Below are 24876 nucleotides of genomic sequence, written 5' to 3'. Positions count from 1 at the left end.
TTTTTTTTTTTTTTGGCTTTTGTTTTTGAAGGGTTTCTCTGTGTAGTTCTGGCCGTCCTGGAACTCACTCTGTAGACCAGGCTGGGCTTGAACTCAGAGATCCACCTGCCTCTGCCTCCTCAGTGCCTGGCTCCCCACCAACTTATGAATAGTTCTGGGCCACCAGAGATGGTGGCAACTTCCCCAAATGAGATTTTTCTAGAAAAATGGGACACCAGAGGTTGTCTGTGGCCCAGGCTTGCTTGTTCTTGGGACCCTTTTCCTAGACATGAACCTAAAAGTGGGTGAGGATGAAAGACACACTATGGAGGGTATACTGCAGGATGGAGTCTGTCGATGACCCACGGCCAACACAGTGTGGGGCTGGAGCTGACATGCTCCCACCTGACATCCTCGAGAAGACAAAGGGCCGTCCTGCCACAGCTCTGACAACAGCCAACAGGGCAAACTCAGGCAGAGTACTATTTCCGTTTCTCCTTCTGTGATTAAAAAAAAAAACAAAAAAAAAACACACCCTGGGAAAATGGTTTGATCAATTCACAATTTCAGATTCCAGGCCACTGTGGTGGGAAAGTCATAGTAAGAAACTCAAAGCAACTGGTAGCATCACACACCCACAGCGGAGAGCAGAGATAAATGCGATGGGGTACCCTGGGGGACGTTGGAGGGGCAGTGAGGGGTGGATACAATCAAGATGCATCACACACAAGTGCGAAATGTTCAGAAAATAATGTTTTTTCAATTTTTCAAGATGGAGAGACGACAATTTAGAGTCATTTTTAACTTTAATATAAACTATGAATTACAACAGGAAAACTGGACGTAGGTTTGGAAGGGAAAGCCTCATGAAGAGTTGACATTTGAGCCAAGGCCTAAAATACAGTTGGGAGCCAAGTGTATTCTCAGCAAACACTTGTTGAATAAATGAATTAATCTATTTTAAGCCAAAAAAAATCATGGAAAAATGTGTCCTCAGCATCAACGTGAACACGAGGTACTATGTCAAAAGAGCAGCCTTGGTTGGATGCTGCCTGCTTGGTGAGGTCCCACCACAGCCCAGCTCTCATCTCCAGGGCTCTCTTGCCCAGATCTGGCTACTCCATGGTTTTTGTTTCTGACGTACTATTATTTATGATGCTGGTTATGACAGACAGACACATACTCAGAGGCACATAAGTGCCACAAAAGCAAGGTTTTTGTTTTTTTGGTTTTTTTTTTTTTTTGGTTTTTGGGGGTTTTTTTTGTTTTGTTTTGTTTTTTGCTTAGTTGATTGGTTGGTTTGGTTTAGGGTTTTTTGGTTTTTTTGGGGTTTTTTTTGCCTGTTTTTCCTGCTAATGTGTCTGCAGAACATTCTCCCAAGACACAATGAGTGTTCTTTAAGTATGTATCAGACAAGCCAATGACTCAGTGAGCAGCCATTAGTCTGTGGGCCTCAGAGGAATGTGTGCTGAGTCCCAAGGGTCTATGTCTCAGGTGCTGGGAACAGACAGCTCCACCATGGGCTAGCAATTGAGGGATAGTTTGCTGAGCAAGGCTGACCTGGGACGCATGTTACAGAATGGGCTCCAACTGCCATGCTAAAGGTCACATACGGCATGAGTCTGATGTTTGATGTGTCCACAGCAGGTAAATCCGCACAGGCAAGACGCGGGGGAGTGGTTGCCAAGGGTCAGGGCAGTGGGGAGTGGGAACTGACTGCTGATGGGTAGAGTTTCCTTTGGGCCAATAATAACAATGCCCCCACGTCATGTAACGGCGATGATTCCAGAACTTTAGGCCAAAAACCACTGAACTGTGTTCTTTAAGATGGCTCACACCTGCCATTCCAGAACTTGAAGGCAGGGGCAAGAAGACTGCTAAGAATTTGAGAACAGCCTGAACTACAGAGTGGGTTTCGGGACAGGTAGGGCAGCAGAGACCTTATCAGAGAGAGAGAGAGGGAGAGAGAGAGAGAGACAGAGAGAGAGAGAGAGAGAGAGAGAGAGAGAGAGAGAGAGACAGAGACAGAGACAGAGACAGAGACAGAGACAGAGACAGAGACAGAGAGAATGAAGGGAGAAAGAGGGACAGAGAAAGGAAGGGAGGAAGGAAAGGGGGAGATAGAGAATGAACAGGGAGGAAAGAAAAGGAAAAGAAATATTTTACTTAATTTTTTTACTTTAAAAAAGGTCACCATCCTCATCCCGGGTTTGTTCAGCTTTTGTTTAAAACCTAAAGGCATTTCTCGGGCACAAACATCCCCTGAAATTCTCCATCTGCCTCCCAGATCCGCTGCAGCCAACCAGCCAGTGGCTACCCCATAGCCCCAGTGCCGGAGAAGGATGCTAGCGTCCATCACCGAGATGTTGTTTTTGCTTACCGACGTTTTTCCCAGCGCTGGAGACAATCAATCCCAGTAATGAGGGAGTGCTTTGGACCCCTCCACCTCCTTGGCTGCCAGCACCGGGGCCGTTTCCCACACTAACAAGTCACCTCACTTCCAGCTTATTTGATTTTATCAGCATCACCGTGACAAGCCCGGAGACAGCTAAGACAATTGCCACAATTATTTTTTTTCCCCTCCGTCACTATCTGACAATATCCCAAACCCTTCCAGGAAATGACGGCTGAGGTCCTCTTACTCCCAAGTTCCTAATACAACTTCCTGAAGTGTCCTTCCTCTCCCCCTCTCTCTCCCTCTCTGTCTGACTCTGTGTCTCTCCCTCTCTCTCTCTCTGTCTGACTCTGTGTCTCTCCATCTCTCTCTTCTCTCTTCTCTTCTCTCTCTCTCTCTCTCTCTCTCTCTCTCTCTCTCTCTCTCTCTCTCTCATTACTGACCTGGCAGAAAACCTCTGTTGTATAAAGCAGTGGACTTCCTCGTGGATTCTATTTTCTATTTCTATTTAGGGTTCTCCTCAGAGAAAAAGGTAAGTCCAGGCTGCTGACTGACAGGAGAGATAACATGATGGACTCAGGGCAAGGCATGGTAGATGGCGCCTCTAATCTCATTAAGTCTCCTAAAGGGACAGGAGAGACATCCATGGCTTCAGGAGAGAGCGGGGCTGAGGACCTGACTTCTGTTCCCACCATCATTTACATAAAGGCTGGTGTTTCCAAGAGGCAAAATTCCTAAGCGCCAGGAAGATGGCAAAGCTGGGTAAGGACATACCATGCATACGGGACCTGTGTTTGAGGGCCAGGCACTGTGGTACACACCTGTGACCCCAGTGCTGGGAATACAGACACACCAGGATCCCTGGGATTCATGGACCAGCAAATCTAGAGCCATTAACAAGTTCCAGGCCAGTGAGAGACCCTGTCTAAATAAATAAATAAATAAATAAATAAATAAATAAATAAATAAATAAATAAATAAATAAATAAATAAATAAAATAAAGGCGCATGGTTCCTAAGGAATAATACCTAAGGATGTTCTCTAACCTCCACACCCATGTGCACACAAATGCATGAGCACACACACACACACACACACACAAATCCCAAAGACATAAGAACAGTGGATATCTTCTCCTACGCCACCCCCCCCACTCTACTACCCCCCGTCCATGCTGTACTGGCTCCTTGTGGGCCACCAGAGAAGGTCATCCATTTCCACATGACTAATGCCCATGAGTGGTCTCTTCCGTATCTAGAGCCTCAGATGGCTGGGTACAGAGAGCTCTGACACCCGCATCTTTGACAGAGGCATGGATGGTACAACCAATCACCTGGCTCTGTCTGCTGAGACGACCATCAAGGGTGACTCTCCTGCATGCTCAGTAGAGAAGTGATGAGTAATCCTCATATCCAATGCCCAGCAAGGCCCTTGCAGAGGCGGTCACATCACCACAGGTGGAGCTTCCCAGCCCCACCGTGTCCAACTCCAGACCTACACTGGAGACCCTCTCAGAACACTTGTATGTGAAAGTCACAGATAGATTTATTGAGGGATCACAGTATCCTCAGGCCTCTTCCAGGTACTTATACAGATGGGGGAAATTCAGAAACACATGGTGGGGGGATGGCTGCCTCCACATGGAATAGAAACCTGTGGAAAGCCTGCTTCTCCCTCTGTGGTTGGACAGGGAGCAACCTCCGTAAGTGCATATTTTTTTTCCTAATACTTAACAGCCTAGATGGATTTCCAAGGGAAAGCAACTGCTAATGAGAATGGGGTCCTGGGGTCATGGCCTGTGCATGCTAGATATCTGTAGGGTTCTCCAGGGGGCCATGGAGGGCACCTGTAAGCCCAACACCCTTCAGGCTACCCTGGCCACCAGGGCAGAGGGGGCAGCCACAAAAGCAACCCATGGTAATTTATTCCCAGCCCTGGTACTTTCCCTGCTGAGATGAGAGTGACACTTTGCAGAAAGGGACTGCACTGGGCTGTCCATCAAAGGGACTGTAACAATTAGATAGCCAGGCATCCTGCATGGCTGACCTACAAAGGTCAGGCCCAAGATGAGCTGTCTGGAGAACCTAAGATCTGAGAAAGGCTCAGATTCACCTAGAGGAGAATTTAAGGAGAGACGCTCACAGCTCAGACAAAAGGCCAGACCCCATGGAGCTAGAATCTACCCATCGGTTGTAGTTTCAAGGATGGGGCTTGGTAGCTGGAGGTGGGGAAGGGTCACAGGGGCATCAGGGAGTAAGAAGAAAGTATATGACATAGGTATGTCATTACACATATACACAACAAAATCCATGCCTTTGTATTCAAACCTAAAATGTTTATGATATCAAAGGGTGGGGCTGGGATCTTCTGTCTCCCCTGTATGCCTGTGCTAATGTATTCAGTCAAGACAAAATTATTCCAACATACTGAAGGCCAAGTAAGCTGGGATCCAAATATTAAGTCTGGTCATTAAGGACTTCTTTAACTCTTGTTCATGACTTTCTGGGGCCAGTCTGGCCACCAGGGCAGCTTCACCTCTCTTCTTCCAACTTACACAGTCACCTCTTCAGCTCTCCTCCCTCCCTCCCTCCCTCCCTCCCTCCCTCCCTCCCTCCCTCCCTCCCTCCCTCCCTCCCTCCCTCCCTCTCTCTCTCTCTCTCTCTCTCTCTCTCTCTCTCTCTCTCTCTCTCTCCTCTCAGCATGGAAAACTCTCATTTAGAAATTTTCCTGCAAAAGAATTTCCCTCTATTCTGGAAAACAAAAAAGTCTAAAGTGGCAAAACATCTTTACTCTGAGGTTCACGGCTTGTTCCTGCATGAATGCATCCATCCACATATACACACACACACATGTATCTATGCATGCATCCACCCATTCATCTATCCATCCATCCTTCATGTGTCTTCCATCCATTCATTCACCTACTATCCACCCATTCATCCCTCTACCCATACCTTCATTCATGTCTGCCGTCCATTCATCATTCCTGCATTCACTTATCCACCCATTCAACTGTCCATCTATCCATCTACTCACCCACCCATCTACATCCTACCTACCCATTCATACATTCATCTGTGTTGTTGTTTTAAGGTGCTGAGGACTGAATTCAAGGCCTCATGCCCACCACCAAATTGGGAGTTCTACCACTGAGCTACACCCCAGACCAATGAAGGTATTCTTTCATGATTATTGTTCTCAGTCACTATACAAAATAATGGGTCTATTATGACATGTTCACACACTCTCATCCCCACAACACACACAGTAGTGTCCTTCCTCCCCACAATAAGTCATAAATGTGTATATGTACATGTGTGTGCATGTGTGTATGCATGTTTGTGCATGTGTGTATACATGTGTATGTATGTACATGCATGCGTGTGTGTGTGTGTGTGTGTGTGTGTGTGTGTGTGTGTGTGTGTGTTGATCCATTTACCAGTTAAAAAGTGTGTGTTGATCCATTTACCAGTTAAAAAGTGCTTGGCTTCCTTCAGGGCTATGCAGACAAGGCTGTGAACGCTTTAGAAATCTTGGGGTAGACTACCTTTTTTTTTTTACTTCTCCTAATAAACATCTAGGAATGCATGTACCTGGTCAAGCAGGAGGCACACGCCTTTCACCAAGTTGGAAAGTTTGCAGCCATTATCTCTTCTAAAACATTCTTCCAGACCCCTTTCTCCCTCCTCTCCTTCAACTCCAATTTCACTAGAACCCTGCCATTGTCACACAAGGCCCTGAGGCTCACTTAATTTTTTTTTTCAGTTTTTCCCTGTTCTTGGGATCAGATCATCTCCGCTGGCCCTTAAAACCTTTAAGTTTTCTGGCTATATATTTCCATCATCTTGAATTTTCCTTTAAGCCATCCAGTTTTTAAAAAGAATATTTCAGGTATTTTTTAAAGTTCAGTACTGGAATTCCAACTTCATTCTTTTATAGTTTCTGCTTTGCTCCTGTTTCTTTCCATTGTGTGAATTTGGTTTCTGTTACTATAACAACACATATGAGGCTGGGCGATGGGAAGAGGCTGATTTCATTCATGGTTTTTTGTTTTGTTTTTTTGGGGGGCGGGGGTTGAGATAGGGTTTCTCTGTGTAGCTTTGGAGCCTGTCCTGGAACTCACAGAGATTCTGCAAACACCTTTAATCCCAGCACTCAGGAGGCAGAGCCAGGGGGATCTCTGTGAGTTGGAGGCCAGCCTGGGCTACAGAGTGAGTTCCAGGACGGGCTCTAAAGCTACACAGAGAAACCCTGTCTCAAAAAAACAAACAAAAAATGATTTTATTCATGTTTTAAAGGACTAAGTGCAAGATCAGGTGATCTCATTGATCTGGCCTTGGTGATGACCTCATGGCAAGTGGCATGACAGAGGGGTTGAGATACATGGGTGGGAGAGGTCGCATGATCACATGAGAAGGCACCAAGCTTGTTATTTTGTAGTTGTCTTCTAGTGAGAACCAACCAGGTTCCAGTGAGAACTACATCAGTCTCTTCTAAGGGCTGTACTCCAATGACCTATGACCGCCCACTAGGCTCCACCTCTTGAAGACCCCAACACCTCTCATCACTGTTACCTGGGAGACCAAAACTGTTACCTCCCCCAACATCTGAACCCCAGGGAGTACACACTACATCTAAACCACAGTAGACATATTTTCTTTAATTTTTATAATTATTTTGACTTCTTCATAATTTTAGTCTTATTATATGTTTCCATTGACTATTATACTTCAATATCTTTTTCTAGGACTGGGTTTGAACCCAGGGCTTCAAGCATGCAGGGCGAGTACTCCACCACTGAGTCACACATCCCAGCCCCACCGTCTGCTTTTCTTCTGGCATATATGTGTTTTGGGTTTTTTTTTATTATTCTTATGTCAAATAACATGAGGCTGTAATTAGACTCTGTGCATAGTTACATCGTAGAGACTCTGATATATTTCTCCAGAAATTCCTGCTGCTGCTGCTGCTTAGCTGAACAGTTAATATGAGCTCCGAGTTTTCATAATGTACAGTGGCTCCAGGGTCAGGCATAGTCTTGGGCAAAGATTATCTATGGAATCTGAGGGCTCCCCATCCCTGAATCGTTCATCCTTAGGAGTCCTTCCTCATTTTGTTGGGAGACCAAACTTGGCCTCTGGTTCTTCAAGCCAGCAAGATCGGATTTTCTGATTTGGGCCTCCCCATGTGGGGAGTCATTCTTCACACCCTAAGTCATGAAACAGAAAACTTATGGGGCATTGTCCCCTATCCCAAGGTTCTGCTGCTTCTGTTTGCCCCATCCCCCCAGGTGTCAAAGGACAGGGGCAGGGGTGTGTGTCACATCTCCAAAGTTTAGAATGGCCGTGTGTACAGGTGTCAACATGTCAACAGTGACTCTGCCACTTTGGGACATGGAATCATGTGGTATAGGGCTGGCAAGAGGGCTCAGTTGGCAAAGTGCTTGCAGTGTGAGTGTGAGGAACCAAGTTCAAGTCCTCCCGCACTCCTATAAAAAGCTAGACATGGTGGTGCATGCCTCCATTCCTAGTGCTAGGGAGGTGGAGACAGGAAGATCCCTGAACCTCAGTGGTGAGCTAATCTTGCTGAATCAGTGAGCTGCAGGGTCAGTGAGAGACCCTGCACCAAAAATTAAGGTGGACAGTAATAGAGAAAGACACTAGACACTGACCTCTGTCCTCTACACATGCATGCATACTCCTGCACGTGCACCTACACACAGGTGCACACGCACAGAGGACATCAAAAGAAACCCTTCTATGGGGGTGTCACAAACAACAGCCATCAGTTTGTAAGGCATCAAGAATTATTTCAGCTCCACAAGAGCAAAGAAAAAACTTAAAGAGAGGGAGCCAAACCCAATGGTAGCTACTCAAGATATGAAGACAGGAAGACTACAGGTTTGAGGCCAGTCTGGGCAACCCAGCAAGACCTTATCTCAAATGCATGCATGTGCAACTATGTATTTAAGACTGGGATTTAGCCCATTAGCAGAAAACTTGCCTAGAAAGGTGAAATCACATGAGGCAGGGAGATGATATTCAGTGATAGTCTAAAATAAGCCCAATTAGAATTTCTAACCTTATTAACCTTAAGCTTTAGCAGAAATAAGAGAAGTCCCAAAATAGGTTGACATTTTGAATACCACCTGGGCCAAAAATCAGATCACCGTTCCAATAACCTTCCATCTATCTGATGGCTTTTCAATAAACATCAGCTGAGCAGAAAGTCAATGGGAAGCCGTGCAGGTTCCTCTCACTCCAAAGCATGTGAATCTCCCTGTATGCACAGCTATCCCTAAGGAAACAGAAATTCTCCCGTCACCAATTAATTAGGACCAGCAATTCCATCCCATCGTCCATTTGGCCTCTTCTGCTAATTTACAGTTACCTCAAAATCCTTTTTTGTTAGGTTGGTTTGTTTTTGTTTTGTTTTGTTTTGTTTTTGAGAACGTTTCTCTGTGTAGCCCCGGCTATCCCAGAACTCACTCTGTAGACCAGGCTGGTCTTGAACTCAGAGAAATCCATCTGCCTCTGGTCCCGACTGCTGGGATTAAAGATGTGTGCACCACTGCCCAAGCACACAATTCTTAGTGGTCACTCCCTCTGCCATAATCAGATCTTAAGTCAGCTTCAATTGGAAAGGACCTCACACATGTAACTTCTTTCTCTTGCCCTTTGTTGATGGTCTATTGGAAGACTCTTGAACTAGGGCCCATTCCTCTTCCGCCATAGCCTAAGAGTTTGTTCCCAATATCAGCAGGTGCCAGACTTTGGGTGTGAAAAACCATGGAAATACACTAATAACAAACCTGGATTTTTCTCCATGGTCTCTTGAGACTACTTGTAGACCCAATTACAGAGTCCAAAAAATGAGGTGTCCTGGGACAAAGATGGTATCTGTGTGTATACTTGAAGAGCTGTTCCTATGACTGCAGAGAAGGCAGCCAGAACTTATATGGGACTCAAGCCCAGCACCCTCCCATCTCCATTTCATTCCCAAATAGGCTGGCCGGCCGGTGCATGTCCCCGAGGAAAGGCGAATGTGTGAAGACCATGATGAGATCTGGATGTGAGTGAGTGCCAGGCCAGAGCTCTGGAGGGGAGAGAGCACTAATTTGGCCTGAAACAAAAGAGTAGCAGGTGCTCTCTGCTCTGGTAGCCAAGCCAGGCTGCACTAACGAGGGGCCCCGTGGCCGCACAGTGGTCCAGGCAGCTAGCTGAACTCTGACACCAGGGGCTTGTCCCCTGCGCACCTGCCACCAGCAGGAAGGACCTTAAATATGTTAGAAACAAAGCCCGGCTTCAAGGGTGCAACTCGGGCCTGGCGTCCACACAAAGAGCAAGTCCCCGTTGAGATCGGCGCCTCCAATGTAGTGCGTATAAAACAGGTCTCACTGAAAACTCCATTCAGTCTTAAGGCGACAATATGTACACTCTCAGTAATGGAGGCTGGCTGGCACACCCTAATAAGAGAGATGCCAGGAGACTGGAGCTCACACTTGCTGAACTCGGAATAAGAAGACCTGGAGAGGCGCAGGCTTTTATGGGAACTGAACATCTGAAGTTAAGTGTGTCTCAAAACACCAAGGTCAGCACACTCAAGAAGACTGAAAATGAAGCCGGAGACTCACTGGCGCCTGTACTTGGCCTGTCTTTCTGCTGAGACTCACAAATGTACTGCCTTGTCTGGGATCTGGCCTGAAGCGTACTCGTTCGGCATTCACGGGGATGTCTGAGCACTGTCTGGCATGCTAAGAGAAGAAGACCTTCTGGAGCTCATGTTCTAGGGTGAAGAACCGCATCAGGCAAGCAAAAGAGTAACCGCTCAACAGTGGCAGACACCAGAGGACTTCCTTAAAGACTTACAGCTCTCAATTGCCTTTTGGGGGGTGGGGTGAGGATGTATGGCGGGGGGTACACATGCCCATGTACACATGTGGAAATCAAAGGTGGACATGGGGTGTCCAGCTCGATCACTTCCCACCTTATTCCCTTGTGACAGGGTCTCCCACTGAAGCTGGCTTTACAAGTCCCAGGCTCCTGTTTCCCCCTCCCACAATACTAGGGTTATAGCAGTCACATGCATGACTACATCCAACCTTTTACGTGGGTACCAGAGATTAGAACTCGTCTCCATGCTTGCATGTCAAGCACTCTTAGCCACTGAACTGTCCCCCAACCCCTTAAATTTTCTGAGCACATAAGAGGGCTGCAATTCTGTCCCCTGACGTTGCAAGTTGGGTAGGGATGGACTGTCTAGTTTGACCAATACATTTTTAAATCTCCTATTGGGAAGGAAGTATTTGATCGGGAGTGGGAAGTGTTTAATTATTAAATGAGGAGGTCTATCTGCCTCCGGGTTAGGGGTCACAGTCACCACCAGCTCCTAACGAGAGACCTCCAGGGCTCTTTTCCATCTAGTTCATGAAAGATTAGGATGAGGCCTGTTATTTCTTGATCCACACTCATGCCCACTAAGAGAAACTCTTTACACATTTGGTGAAGCCAGAAATAACCCAGGTCTCCTATTTACCAGCGCATCTGTCAGTCATCCTGGCGGAGGCACCCGCCCACCACTCAGCGCAACTCCTGGAGATCTGCTGTTTGGAATTCTTCATTGAAAAAGGAATGCAGCGTGTCTCGGTGTTGAATGGTGCCTTTTCAGAGAAGGCAGGTGACACCACAGAAGCTGCCTAAGACAGGAAAGCAATACGTCCCTTTGGATGAAGAGATGGGAGGGTGCTTGGCTGGGAAGACAAGGGTCTAGATGACTTAATAACTAAACTAAAAGACAGATGCAGAAGTCAAGGTAGAGTATTACTTCCCGCTGGTCCAGCAGAAGTTACGTGTCTGTGGCTCAAGACCCTGCTCACTTCCCTTCCCAGCTCTCCTCTCAAATGTTCAAAAGCTCCTAGACACCAAACACTCTCTCACTGGATCTGAGGTCCACTCACAGGAGGGAACTGGATAGAGGGACTAATTTCTATTGTTTAGCTTAACTGTCACAGCATCCAAACATCTTCTACATATATGTGCTTATGCCTAGAGGCCATTACTACTCTCGGCCCTAATAGGGATGGACTCTTTCTGGTGACTATGGTGACTCAAGGCTGCACAGGTGCTGAGAATAAGTGACAGCTGCGTGCCCAACCCCCCAAAAAGATATGTAATCCATCCCCGCTCAGGCCGAGGACTGTGAAAAACAGCAAGGGAAGGATTTAAGAGTCCAAAGATCGGGAGAAGAGCTGTGAAATACCTTCTTCTGGGCAATATACAGGCGTTGAAATCAAACACTCAACAACTATGGGTGCCTGCCCCGGCTATGAATAAGACAGGGACATTAGTAGCCAAGCAGGAACGGAAGACATTCCTCTCTTGTCTGGGGCTGGGGACCTATCCCTTTATACTGAATGGCATACTCGGGCAAATGAGGGAGAAGTCATTGACTTCAGTTGTGTGCCCACTGGTGACCGCACCAGGCTCCAATGGATAGTCCCAATCTAACAGCCACACAGATGGCCCTGGGTAAACGAAATGGAGACACAAAACAAAGTCAAAAATCATGAATCTTGGAAAAAGACGGGGGCGGGGGGGGGGGGGGTGGCAGTTGATAAGGATGGGAGGAAGGTATGTGGCCAGAATGCACGTTACCCATGTATGAATTTGCTAAAGAACTAACTTGATAGTTATTTTTTTAATCCCCTGGAGGGTTGGAGAGATAGTTCAGCAGTTAAGAGCACCTGCTGCAATTCCAGAGGACCCAAGTTCAGTTCCCAACACCTATGACAGGCCACTCACAACCTTCTAAAACTCCAGCTCCAAGGGATCCGATGCCTTCTCCTGGGCTGTGGGGGGCACAACACATAAGTGTCAGATAGACATGTATAGAAACACATAAATAAAAAGATATAAAAATAAATTTTTAAGAATCCTCTAGAATGGAGGATGGGGTGCTGGACACCTGGGGGTGGGGGGTGGTATAATAAAAGAGCCTCTACGCTTTATCATGGCAGCATAGAACCCTCACGCTGTCATCCCACACAATGTGTGTGCCATTCCAGGAAAAACCCAGATTCCTGTAACTTCATAAATTTGAAGAGCATCCTTAGTCAAAAGGACTTAGGGGCTGGGGGTGTGGTCCGCTGGTAGTGTGCTCACCTAGCTTTTATGAGGCCTGGATGTCAGCTCTAGAACCAGAGAGAGAGAGAGAGACAGAGAGACAGAGACAGAGAGACAGAGAGACAGAGAGACAGAGAGAGAATGAATGAATGAATGAATGAATGTAGATAAGACATACAGATAAGACAAAACATGTTTCCCACCTAAAGACCCAAAAGTCCTTCTATTTCAAGTGTTTCTGTGTTGAGTGACAGCAGAGGGGAGCAGCGAGGGTGAACTACGGGCTCCTGGGAGCAAAGCCAACAAAGGGCAGCCCAGGCTAAGCAATGAGGGCAACGGGCCTTCAAGAGGAAGGAAGCCAGGGCGACTTGGAAGGCGGGAGCATCTCATCAGGCACATCAGAGCCTGGCACAGTGGCCTAAATGCAGGGCATTGCTGAGGGCAGCCGCGCCAAGCAGGGAGGTGTGACTGGAATATGCTCACCCTAGCAGAACCAAACTTGACCATTTAAGCTGTTCCCAGCCTAGAGAAAGGCTGAGCCGACAGACACAGAACATCGGACAAAAACCACAGACAGGAGGGACCTGGGAAATTGAAAACTTGACCTTTCTGGGGGTGGCAGGGGGTGAGCTGGTCATCTGTGGGCCCTCGCTGTGTGCTGGTCACCTACCTGAGAGCACGGGGTCAAGAGGGAACGAGCAGAGATGGTGGGGGCTGAGAGCAGGAGATGGACGCATAGCCCACCAGGCTCCAGGTCCAGTCAAGAAAGCAGATGTGAGCCACATCTGTTCTCCTTGATATGCAGTCCATCTGATTGAACTTCCCAGGGCTCACATAGGCTCTGCTATGCTAACGAGGCTGCATTACAAAGGCTGATGATGGGTCAGGGATGCTATGACCTGTGACATACCAGTGTCACCCCTTCGCCTGCATCATTTCAACTGTGTTGACTTTCTCTACCGTTAATGACATTTCAACTGGCAGCTGGGAAGAGTCCAAGGGACACACAAACTTCCCTCCTTGGAGCCTAGTACTTTCTTTGCTGGGCAGGTCAATATCTGAAAACAACAGCCCCAAATTCCAGTAGAAAAGCGACTAGAACACCAGTCTCATTCTGTCAGCCCTGCATGAGACTTGGGGAAGCTATTGTGGTCCTGCTAAGAGCTGGAGTTCGGAACCTTCTCCCCAGAGCCCCACCCGACGAGCAGCCTACTGCGCTGGAATTGGTACACCTCAGGAGGGTATGCTGTTGTACAGTGGGTGGCGTAAGTACAGCACGATGCGTTAAGAGCCTTCCACAGCCTCCCAACCTTCTGCCACACCCAGAGGCACCTTCTAAACCAGTGATTCTCAACCAGTGGGTTGAGACCCCTTTGGGGAGGGGGGTTGAACAGCCCTTTCATAGGGGTGGCATATCAGATATTCAGAATTCATAACAGTAGCAAAATTACAGTTAGGAAGTAGCGACAAAAATAATTTTATGGTTGGGGAGGTCACCGCAACTTGAGGAGCTGCGTTAAAGGGTCGCAGCGTTAGGAAGGTTGAGAATCGCTGGTCTAAACAAAAAGCCCATCATGTTTTATTTTTCTGACAAGAACCTCAAGTGAGGAGACCCAGATCTGACAGCTGAGGAAAAGGCAGGTCCTACCAGCTCAGGTAACATTCTATCTAAGGACCTTGTTTGCCAGAGGGGGGAGAAAAAAATGGGTGGCTATCATCCTGGCAAACCAGAGCAGCCAGGCACAGAAAGACAAGTACTGCATCTCTCACACGTGTGACCTACAGGGGAGAAAAGGGCGTGAAAGCAGAAGAGGGTGTTACAAAAAAATAAAAATAAAAAAATGGAGGAACAGAGGCAGGAGCATCTCTGTGAGTTTGAGAACAGCCTGGTCTATGGAGCGAGTTCTAGACCAGCCAGGGCTACACAGTGAGATGCTGTCTCAAAAAAAATAAGATCCAAACCATAACAGCAGCAGCAGCAGGTGACACTCCCTGAGGTGGTGGGACGCCTCAGCTGTATGGTATAAGGTCTTCCCCTCCCTTGGAGTGCCATTCATGTCCCTCCAGAGAGACATCTGTATTCCTTGATTAAATTCACCTCCTCCTCCTCCTCCAGTGATGTCATGAAATCCAGAGTACTGGCCATGTGAATTTCTCCTTAGCTTGACTGTAAGCTTGTGAGATCAAGAACCGAGTGTCTAGTTCACACCTTGCGTATCCTCACAGCCCTGGAGCCCTCACCCAGCTCCGGAACCCCAGGTAGCCAGTCACCACCCAGCATCTGCCGCCCCAGTCTCCTTCCACACTGCCCCTGCCTCCAGGAGTTACGGCCCTGGCCCCATCCTGTGCTGGAATCGCAGAGGTCAGCTTGGAAAGGGCCTGGAGAAGGGACAAACACATGAGGCCCAGGAATGAGGAAGAAGCCATGAGGAACATGGCCACCTTCTCCCACCTTGCATTTTAACAGATACAGCCACTCTGATGATGCCGGCGGCCTGGATGTGTATGATTAGTTGTTTAAGCAGTGTGGGGCAGTGTCGGGAGCACAGCACAGGAGTCCACTGAGGAAAGCTAGCCAGTGGTCACATCGGGAAACAGATAGAAACTGAGCCCCCGGCTGGGGGGGGGGGTGGCACACACCTTTAATCCCAGCACTCGGGAGGCAGAGGCAGGTGGATCTCTGTGAGTTCGAGGCCAACCTGGTCTACAGAGCGAGATCCAGGAAAGGCGCAAAGCTACACAGAGAAACCCTGTCTCGAAAAAAGAAAAAAGAAAGAAACTGAGCCCCCTGTAGATGTTACTGAACATGGCACAGCACAAATGGTCCGAGCCCCGCCCCTCCCCTGCCCCCCCCAACTAGATCCCCTGTCCTGCAAGATGAGGAGGGAATGGGGAGAAACCTCTTAAACCCAGAGAAATCTACATGCCTCTACTGTGGACTACTCCAAAGGATCACCCACCCTTCCCGATTAAATCTTTCCTCATTTCTGGTAATATCCTGAAAATCCAATTTATTAACTCAACTTAATTACCACTCTGACAGCTGGCTGGGCAGGCTCCTTCTCATCTGAACCACACTTCCCACGGCATGACAACTCTCCCGTGCTCCTGAGGAAGAAGACTGATGTGTCCATCATCAGCTCTCTCATCGCTGAGACAGAAGGTCTGACGTAAACAACCCCAGCAGAAGAAGAAGAAAAGGTTTCCAGATTTCCACAACGGGAAAGGGTGTGGAGGAAGCAGCCAAGGAACAGAGCAGGGGACAGCCATGCTAGCACGCTCTCTCCTCTGGATCCTTGTATTCCTTTTGGGCTCTCAGCCTGTGCAATGGTGCTACCTATATCCAGAGTACACCTTCCCCTCTTAGCTAAAATACCATACCAATCTCAGGTGATTCTGAATCCCATCAAGCTGAAAATCAAAGTTAACCATGCCTACCTCATGTCAACCTCACACATACTACTTCTGGTTGAAGCATAACCCGTCCATTCCTGCCCCCGACCCCCACCAAAATACTCATGCCTGTGACAGAACATAAAATTCGTTTTGACCATCTTCAAGTATCCTGGTTAGCTTTCTGTTGCTGTGATTAAACACCATGACCAAACGCAACTTGGGAAGGAAAGGGTTTAATCAGCTTACAGCTTACAGACCATCACAGAGGGAAGTTGGGGCAGAAACCTGGAGGCAGGAACTGAAGCAGAGACCATGAGAGAACTGGCTTGCTTCCCATGGCTTACTCAGCCTGCTTTCTTACAGAACCCAGAACTACCAGCCCAGGGGTGGTACTGCCCACAGTGAGCTGGGCCCTCCTCCCACATCCACTTTTAATCAAGAAAATATCCCACCGAGTTGCCTACAAGCCAACCTGATGGAGACATTTTCTCAATTCAGGTTCCCTCTTCCCAGAGGGCCCTGGCTTGTGCTAAGTTGGCAAAAAATTGTGTGTGCCAGGAATCCCCCATAGTCTTAACACTCTAACCCTGTATAAGACAGTGGTTCTCAGACTATGAGTTGCAGCTCCTTGGATGCCACATGACCCTTTCACAGGGGTCACCTAAGACCATTGGAAAACCCAGATATACACTTGACAAAGTTACAGTCATGAAGTAGCAACAAAATTAGTCTTATGGTTGGGGGTCATTACAACATGAGGAACTGTATTAAAGGGTCGAAGCATTAGGAAGGTTGAGAACCACTGGTATAAAGTGTCCAAATTTAAATCTCCTCTGAGACCCAAGGGAAACTCTCAACAATGAGCCTATGCAAATTAGGAAACATGTTATACACCCCCAAATACAATGGCAGAGAGGTAACATCCCATTAATAGAGAAGAGAGGGGGAAGGGATCATCAGACCAAGCAGGACTGGAGACCAGGAGGATCATCATTAAACCTTGCAGCCCCACACCTGGCATCCAGAGCAAGCTTCCAGGAGCCTGAGCAGACTCATCCCATTGACTTGCTATCCTGTAGCCCACGGGGTCAGTCTCTTGGGATAGCTCTGTTCATCACAGGTGGCTTTCCCCCATGGTTGTTTCAAACTCCTGGTATCACCAGGATCCTGGTGTCTCCATGGCAAATCCCACTTCACCCTCACAACTTCACAATCTCTCTCTCAGGGGATGCCTGCAGGGATCCTGACCCTGCTACACCCACCCCATCTTACCCCAGGCCTAGACACACAGGGGTCAGTCACAAGTAGAAAAAAATCCATAATGCTGTGGGTTCCCAGACATACCGCAGCCACATGGGAGAGGTTAAAGGTCCAGTGAACACTCAACTTCTATGTGCATGTGAGTGTTTTGCCTGTGCATGTGTAGTGCCCATAAAGGTCATAAGATGGTATCAGATGCCCCCCAGAACTGGAATTACAGGTGTTGTCAGCTGCCATGCAGGTGCTGAGAACTGAACCCAGGACCTCTTCAAGAGCAGCCTGGGCTCTTAACCACTGAGTCACCTCTCCAGCCCCATCAACTCTTGAAGGATTTATTTGGTATGCATACACTGAAGGCACAGGGCAGCACTGTCTGAGACACGGTGAATGCTACAGCCACGGACCGGGTGAGCCTAGATAAAATGTGTCTCTGTGGGAACTTTGGCCAGTGACAGTTCTACCAGCTTAACACCTATAATCACTCACACAAGTGCTATGGGTGATCTTTAAGATGCTCCATATCAGTAATTCATTGTTGTCAATACATTATCCTAGATGTAGATCTGGAAAACAGACATGAACTATTTCCATGTTTCAGAGACCTTCTTCAAGATCTTTCATCCTGAGTCAAGACGTCATGCAGCCTTGGGCTCATCTGATGACTTAGAGGGCACCCCTGTGACTGTGGGCAGGTCCTGAGGCTTCTCTACTGAGCTGTAGGAGCCCCATGACATAACAGCTGGATTGGTGACTGGAGGGCATAGAGGAAGGAGCAATGCCTTTTGTGACCTTATCTCTGTATCATACTTTGTAGAAGTGGGTCACTCAGTCCTATTGCAAAATGCAAAATGGAGTCCCTGGTGTCTCCAGGACATTCCCACCAAATCATGACACAATGTCCAAAATTGCTAGGCATCTTCTGCCTATCAAAATGCAGGACCACAGGAGAGTCATACTTTGTCTCTTTGCACCTGAAAGCACTCTAGCTGGTTCCCTCTTCTTTTGTACATTATATGGTATTTAACTATGATGCTGAAATATATGGACTCAAGCATCAAAATGCCCAGTTTTTATGTGGTAGCGATGTGTATACCCATTACATGGGTTTGCGCTACATACCAGCTGTGTGTGGGATGCTGGGGAACTCACTTAACGGCTCTTGGCCTCAACCTTTCCCCCTCATAAAGGAAGATCCTGGCTACCTGGCTCAGTCAAGTTCTAAGCTGATGATTTCTCTGAGTTTTATCGGAGATTATATAACAAGAGCCTTAGCCACAGCAGCGCTGGGGATGGGTTCATTTTCCAATAAAACTACAAAGAATCCCTCAGGACTAGTAACGGGAAGGAGCTGGGGGTAGGGGCGACAGGGAGAAAGGAGGGTTGAGTGCTGCTTGGTACAAATGCACACTTTCCTGTGATACATTTACTATCGGTCTCCTTAGCACACCTTCTTTTCTAATCCCAAATCCCCCTGAACAAATAGGATATTGCCTGTCTTCTGTGTAACCCACCCATAGCGACTAGGTGTCTCTGCAGGAAGCAGTACAAAACCCGACAGCTCAAAACTACACTCAGGGTGCTTAGGGGAGCTTGCTGTGTAAGCAAGAGGACAGGGTTTAGACCCACATGAACACTAGTGGGCATGGCAGCCTACCTGTAATTCTAGCCCAGGAAAGCAGAGACCAGGATTCCCCAGACCAAGCTAGCTAGCCAGACTAGACGTATGAGCAAGCTGAGTTTTGATGGAGAGACCCTGTCTCAAAGAATAACAAAGTGGAAGATCAGCCGGGCGGTGGTGGCGCACGCCTTTAATCCCAGCACTCGGGAGGCAGAGGCAGGCGGATCTCAGTGAGTTCGAGGCCAGCCTGGGCTACCAAGTGAGTTCCAGGAAAGGCGCAAAGCTACACAGAGAAACCGTGTCTCGAAAAACCAACAAAAAAATAAAAAAATAAAAAAATAATAAATAAAGTGGAAGATCAACCGAGGGAGGTTATGGCATCAACTTCAGGCTTACACACACACACACACACACACACACACACACACCTATGTGAAAAAGGTAAAAAGGAAAGCACACTTGGCTGTCAAAGCATTCAACAGAGGTGCACGTGTGGGCTGAGCCAGAGAAAGGACTCCCAGGCCAGCCCAAAGCACAGGGCACTTCCGTTAATGACTTCTGCCTTACATGCCTTCACTTAAGATGATTCTCTATGCAGCAAAAACTGGCAAGCAATTTTAATGACCTCTTCCTCTGTGCCTCAGGACCTTGACTAGTCACCCAGCTGAACGGCAGACCCACAGTACCCAGGGCCCTCCTGATCCTTCTCAGCTTAAATTCCTGTTAACCTAGAATTTTTACTTCAGGCTCCTAGGCGACGCTGTCTGTCTGTCAAGAAAGTTTCCCCCTGTTTGCACTCTGCTGAGAGTTCCTGCATACACGATGAGGTAGAAGCTGTTCCCGTTCTTCAAGCTCTTGAGCAGCCTTCCCCACGCTGCACTCAGAACATGCTGACGGGCTGACAGAAAAGAGAGGCAAGGAACCCGCCTGTGATAAGGCGGGAGAGCGTGTGATAAATGATAAAGGTCTGAACTCAAGGGCAACTGAAAGTCGGAGGAACATGTTGTCTTTGCAAGAGAGAGAAAGAGAAATTGGAAAGCTGACATTTAGGTAAGGATGCCCTAAGAGACAGTGCGCAGGAAATAAACAGACGGCATGCTTGAAGCCAAGCTAACCAGGCTCTACGCTCCCCTGGACATTTCTTTTCTTTCTCCCTGGGCTCTTAGGAGGAGTGTGCCACTGGAGTCCCTCGGAGGGCCTCTTCTCTGCACGCTGACCAGTGGAATGCAACCGAAGAAGATGCCAGCCGCTTCCGGTGGTGGCTGGCCTTTGAAAACTGCCTGCCAGCTCTTGGGGGGGGTTTCCATGGAAACAAGGATGGCATAGCAACAGGCAAAGATTCTGCATGACACAAACAGAGGACAGAAACATCCAGGGTCTCCTGGAGAAGCACTGCTTGGACTTGGATGCAGCCACTTGGATGTGGCTCAGAAACCCCATCCAAGCCTCATCGGACCGCGAAGCCACTGAGACAGAGCTATTTGTTACAGCAGCAAATGGCAATTACCCTAACGAACACAAAGAGCTCAGTGGGGGGAGAAGTCAGGAGTGGTTAATCATCATTATAACCTGGTGAAGGTTTTAGTGGTCCAATCTTATCTCTACTCACTGGCCTTCATCCTCAAGCTTAGGGAAGAAGGACCTTCCTTGTTTTCCTGTGTATAATTAAGAATTTTGTTGTAATAGCCCAACATCTGGGCTGGCAAGATGGCTCCGTGGGTAAAGGAGCTTGTTGCCAAGCCTAATGAACCTGAGTTCAATGCCTGGGACCCACATGGTAAAAGGAGAAAATCAACTCCTGCAAGTTGTCCTCTGGCCTCCACGTACGCACCATGGCGTGTGCGTGCCCACACACATACCAACACAATAAATAAATGAATGTTTAAAAAAGACAAAGTAAACCAACATCCACCAAAGCTGCCTAATAACAGAGTTCTGGAGGGTGGCTGGATAATATTTTAAAAAGGGAGAATAGTTAAGGTCTGTAATTATAGGAAATAGAACACAGGCTCTCCACAACCTCGGGGTAAATGTCAAAACCATCCCCCACACACAGTGAGGGAAGAAAACAATGTTGATGGGACTTCTTGGGGTCTGGAGCTGTTCATTTCCCACTCCAAACCCCCTCAGCTCCAGATGGGTGGACGGCACGCACGGAACACTCATCAACAGTGATGCACACACAGCAAGGCCACCATTAAGCCCAATGAAGCTCTTAAGACAATCAAGAAGCTTTAGGGCAGCCAGTAAATGAGCCCATTTGTCTTCCGACACCAGAACAGAAATCTAACCAACTCCCAGGGCCCTGGAAATTATCGTATTTAGGAGGCAAAATACTGTTCACGGGTCGGGGAGCCTGGAGCAGCCTCTGAGACTCTTGACACGGCTTCTCGAAGCCTTCGGGCACAGTGCAGATCTGCAGCACGCTGACAAGCCATGTTCTTTCCAGCCTAGAAGTTTGTGCAGCTGCAGCCACGTCAGGTTCTGTAAGACAAGCCGCCTTGCTCTAGTTTTAAAAAAAAGTCAAAACAGGTTTCACAGTCACTCTCCCAGGTGACTCAAGGTCACACAGCCAGCAAACAGCAGGGTTAAGGGTTGTGTTTTGTTTTAAATGTTTATTTATGTGTATGTGTGTCTGTCTGCTTGCGTTTATAGGCACCACATGTATGTAGGTTCCCTTGGAGGCCAGAAGAGGGTGCCAGATTCCCCAGGGGCCGGAGTTACAGGCAGTTGCGAGCTGCCCAATGTGGGTGAAGGGAACCAAATCTGGGTCCTCTGCAAGAGCAGTAAGAGCTTTTAAAGGCTGAGCCATCCATCTCTCCAGCCCTCAGGATGAATGTTTACTTCCAGACAGTACAACCCCATGGTCTCACTGATGACCCACATGGCATGAGGCAGGATGGATGGGTGCATGCCAACAATTTAACTCAAGATGCCCTGAGGCTGGGATGCTGCAGGGACAGGATGCAAAAGAAAGCAGGCTCTAATGAACAGGGCTCGCACCTGGCTTCACACTCAACTCTCCCCACTGAGGAAACATTCAAGGCGTCTTTTGTCCAGGTTCTCAGTACTAAAGTGCCTGCGTGCGTGCGTGCATGTGTGTTTAAACTGTGTTTCAACTAGGCAAGTCTCAGGACTTGGAGGAATGAACAACCTACGGAGAAATGACGTTTCTGCAGCCATCCCATGAATCCCTGTACCACTGCCCCCCCCCTTCCACCTATACTATAAAGAGGTACAGAGAAAGGGGAGAGATTTTCTCATCTTCTCCAGGGCCTTGTGCATGCTAGGCAAGATTCTGTCACTGAGCTGCACCCCTGCCTCTGCGAGGCATTATTTTTTGGTCCTCGGGCAAGCTCAATATTGAAGCCTTGGGGACAGTTTTCAGGAAGCATACAGCCAAATTACTTCTGTGTGATAAACACTTAGAGAGCTCTACTTCATCTGGGTCCTGGGTTTGCCACAAAAGGCAGAAGGAGGAATCAGACCCGGGCTCATGAAGGTCACAAAGGGCGAAGGGGCGCTGTGGCAGCTGGTTATTGTCCAATAAGCTAATGTCGCCAACAGTGGGGGTGGGGGGGTGGGGGGGGTGGGGACAGAGCATAGAGTGCTCAGCAACAGAAGCTGCTAGCAGGAAACTGTCCAATGAGAATGTGAGAGACGAAGCCGAGGGTTTCCAAGGGAAGGAAGGGAAAAAAGAAAGTCATGCCACACCCATCCACTTTGCAGAAGTCAAAAAAAAAAAAAAAAAAAAAAAACACAAGTGTACGGTTACATGGAAGCTACGTGTGGAAACTCAGACCTTTCGGGCCAGTCACAGCGAGCCTGGTTTCTGAGAAAGGTAAAAATCAAAGGACAAATTCTGCTTTGTCCTTCATGAAGAATAACTCAGGACATTGCCTGAGTCTGTCCCCTGGCCTCAGTAAAAACTGTCTAGTGACCAAGCCGTGTAGCACAGGCCTGTGATCCTAGCTACTTGGGAGGCTAACGTGGGGAGGATGGTTAAGTCCTGTCTGGGTGACAGGGAACTCAAGGCCAGTCTGGACAGCTCCATGAAACTCTGTCTCAAAATGAAAAGTGAGAAAGAGAGCTGGGAATGTGGCTCCGCGGCAGGGAGGTTGCCTAGCATGCATGAGGTCCTGGGATCCACTCCAATACTGAGAAAAAAGTCTAAGATGAAAAGCCCCAGCATTGCAGACATTACACTGAACTCCCCTGGCCTGGCCGACCCCACACAGCACCCTGCATCAGGACCCTACATAAGCACCGTACACGAGCATCCTGCATCAGTAGGGGAACTGGTTTTCAACAGAGGCTCAGTGGGGAACTGCAGCAAAATTGTTGACATTTCTGGAAGACACGTCTTCACATTTTTTTCAAACAAAAGCTGAAAGCACAGGCCTCAGGACCCACAGACACCAGGACCCTCAGGGAGTCTGCGCAGCGTGACTGGAGAGCCTCATCAGATGCCCGGGTACAGGGAGCCTGGCACACTGCCTGGACCAAGTCTGTAGCTATCTTCTCTACTCAGCAACTGATGGGCAAGTCATGTCCCCGCCTTGGTTTATGCAGAGCAGATCCATCCAGTGACTTAAGGTCCCAATCCAGATGCCCATGGGGCAAGACAGAACGCCGAGCATGGAGGGAAGCAAATACCACTTGCTGTCATTCATGTGTGGAAGAGGAGGAGCTTGCTCTTAGAGAAGGAGGTATGGTGGGTGAGATGGATCAGTGGGGAAAGACACTTTACCCATTGATCCACAAGCTTGATGGCCTCAGTTCAGTCCCCCAGACTCACACGGTGGAAGGAAAGACCCAACTCCCACAAGTTGTCCTCTGATGCATGCACATGTACACACACACACACACACGCACATGCACACACACACGCACACGCACGCACACGCACACGCACACACACACGCACACGCACACACACACGCACACACACACATGCACACACACACATGCACACACACACACGCACACACACACACACGCACACACACACGCACACGCACACGCACACACACACACACATTACATGCATATTCTCACAAGTACACAAATAAGTAAATAGAAATAAACATTGAGCAAGATACCTCAGCACGTAAAGGTGCTTGCCACCAAGCCTGATGACCTGAGTCCACTCCCTGGGACCCACATGATGGAAGATTGAAAGAAGTGACTCCCAAGAGTTGACCTCTGACCTCTACCCATATGCATACACACATGAGCACAAACACATGAGTAAATCATTTTTTAAGCTTTACCAAAAAAAAAAAAAAAAAAAACTCAAAATGCCCAAATATCTTAAACCCTCAAAAATTGATCATTAACTAAAATTGGAAAATTATAAGAATCCAACACCAGAAATATAGTAATTTTGTCTTCAAGTGAGAAAAGACAAAATTTTAGATTCTTGGGGAATGGGCCACTGACAGAATATTCTTAAGGAAAAATAGAGTGAAGGAGCAGTTGACTACAATAACTATAGGACTTTGCAGAATTTTCTCTCATAGCAAATGGTGGGTTGCGTGGGACATTGAAAACGTGCTCCATAGATCATTAATAATTGCATTACTCTCTGTCTGCGTGGTTCAGTTTTCTCACTGTGAGTTTTTAAAATTACGACAAGATCTCTATTGACTTTGAATCTTATCATGATCCATTCAGACACCTCCTGGGGAATGTAAAATATATTAACACCTTTTTTTAACGGAGGGATATATATTTAGATTTGATTCAAAACCCAATGAGAAGCAGAGGGTTCAGCTGATAAATAGCAAAATGATGATGATGATGATGATGATGATGATGATGGTCGTCATCGTCATCATCATCATCATCATTACGTTCAGGCATTGATGGCTACCTCAGTCTAACAAGGTTCACTTTAAGCCATGATCCCAATGATGCTTTCCCATCCTGAAAGCACCCAGCATCTTCTACTGGCATGTGCCCAGCTCCCCATGCATGGGAAGCTGCATCCAGCAACTGTACATTTGGCTGGAGAGAAACATGAGGGTTTGTGAAGGTCCACGCCCACCTTGCTCACCACTTGACCCTCCACGGTGAAAACAATCCTCAGAGTCTGATCTAATCT

General features: G+C 47.8%; 1 protein-coding gene across 3 annotated transcripts in view; it reads right to left on the bottom strand.

Moving 5' to 3' along the window:
• Positions 1 to 24876, bottom strand: part of Tmem132b (transmembrane protein 132B) — a 273939-nt gene that overhangs the window by 93785 nt on the left and 155278 nt on the right. The window contains exon 1 of one of the 3 annotated variants that reach the window (XM_052755490.1): positions 2360 to 2472. The exons of the other annotated variants lie outside the window; for them this stretch is intronic. The gene's annotated coding sequence lies outside the window, so the exon portion shown is untranslated. Of the gene's footprint in view, positions 1 to 2359; positions 2473 to 24876 lie in introns of those variants that run through there. 3 annotated transcript variants of the gene reach the window in all.

This window comes from Peromyscus californicus, unplaced genomic scaffold (genome assembly GCF_007827085.1).
Source record: "Peromyscus californicus insignis strain IS unplaced genomic scaffold, ASM782708v3 Scaffold_2__1_contigs__length_46816999, whole genome shotgun sequence".
NCBI classification, from domain to species: Eukaryota; Metazoa; Chordata; class Mammalia; order Rodentia; family Cricetidae; genus Peromyscus; species Peromyscus californicus.
This window is presented reverse-complemented; position numbering and strand designations above follow the sequence as displayed.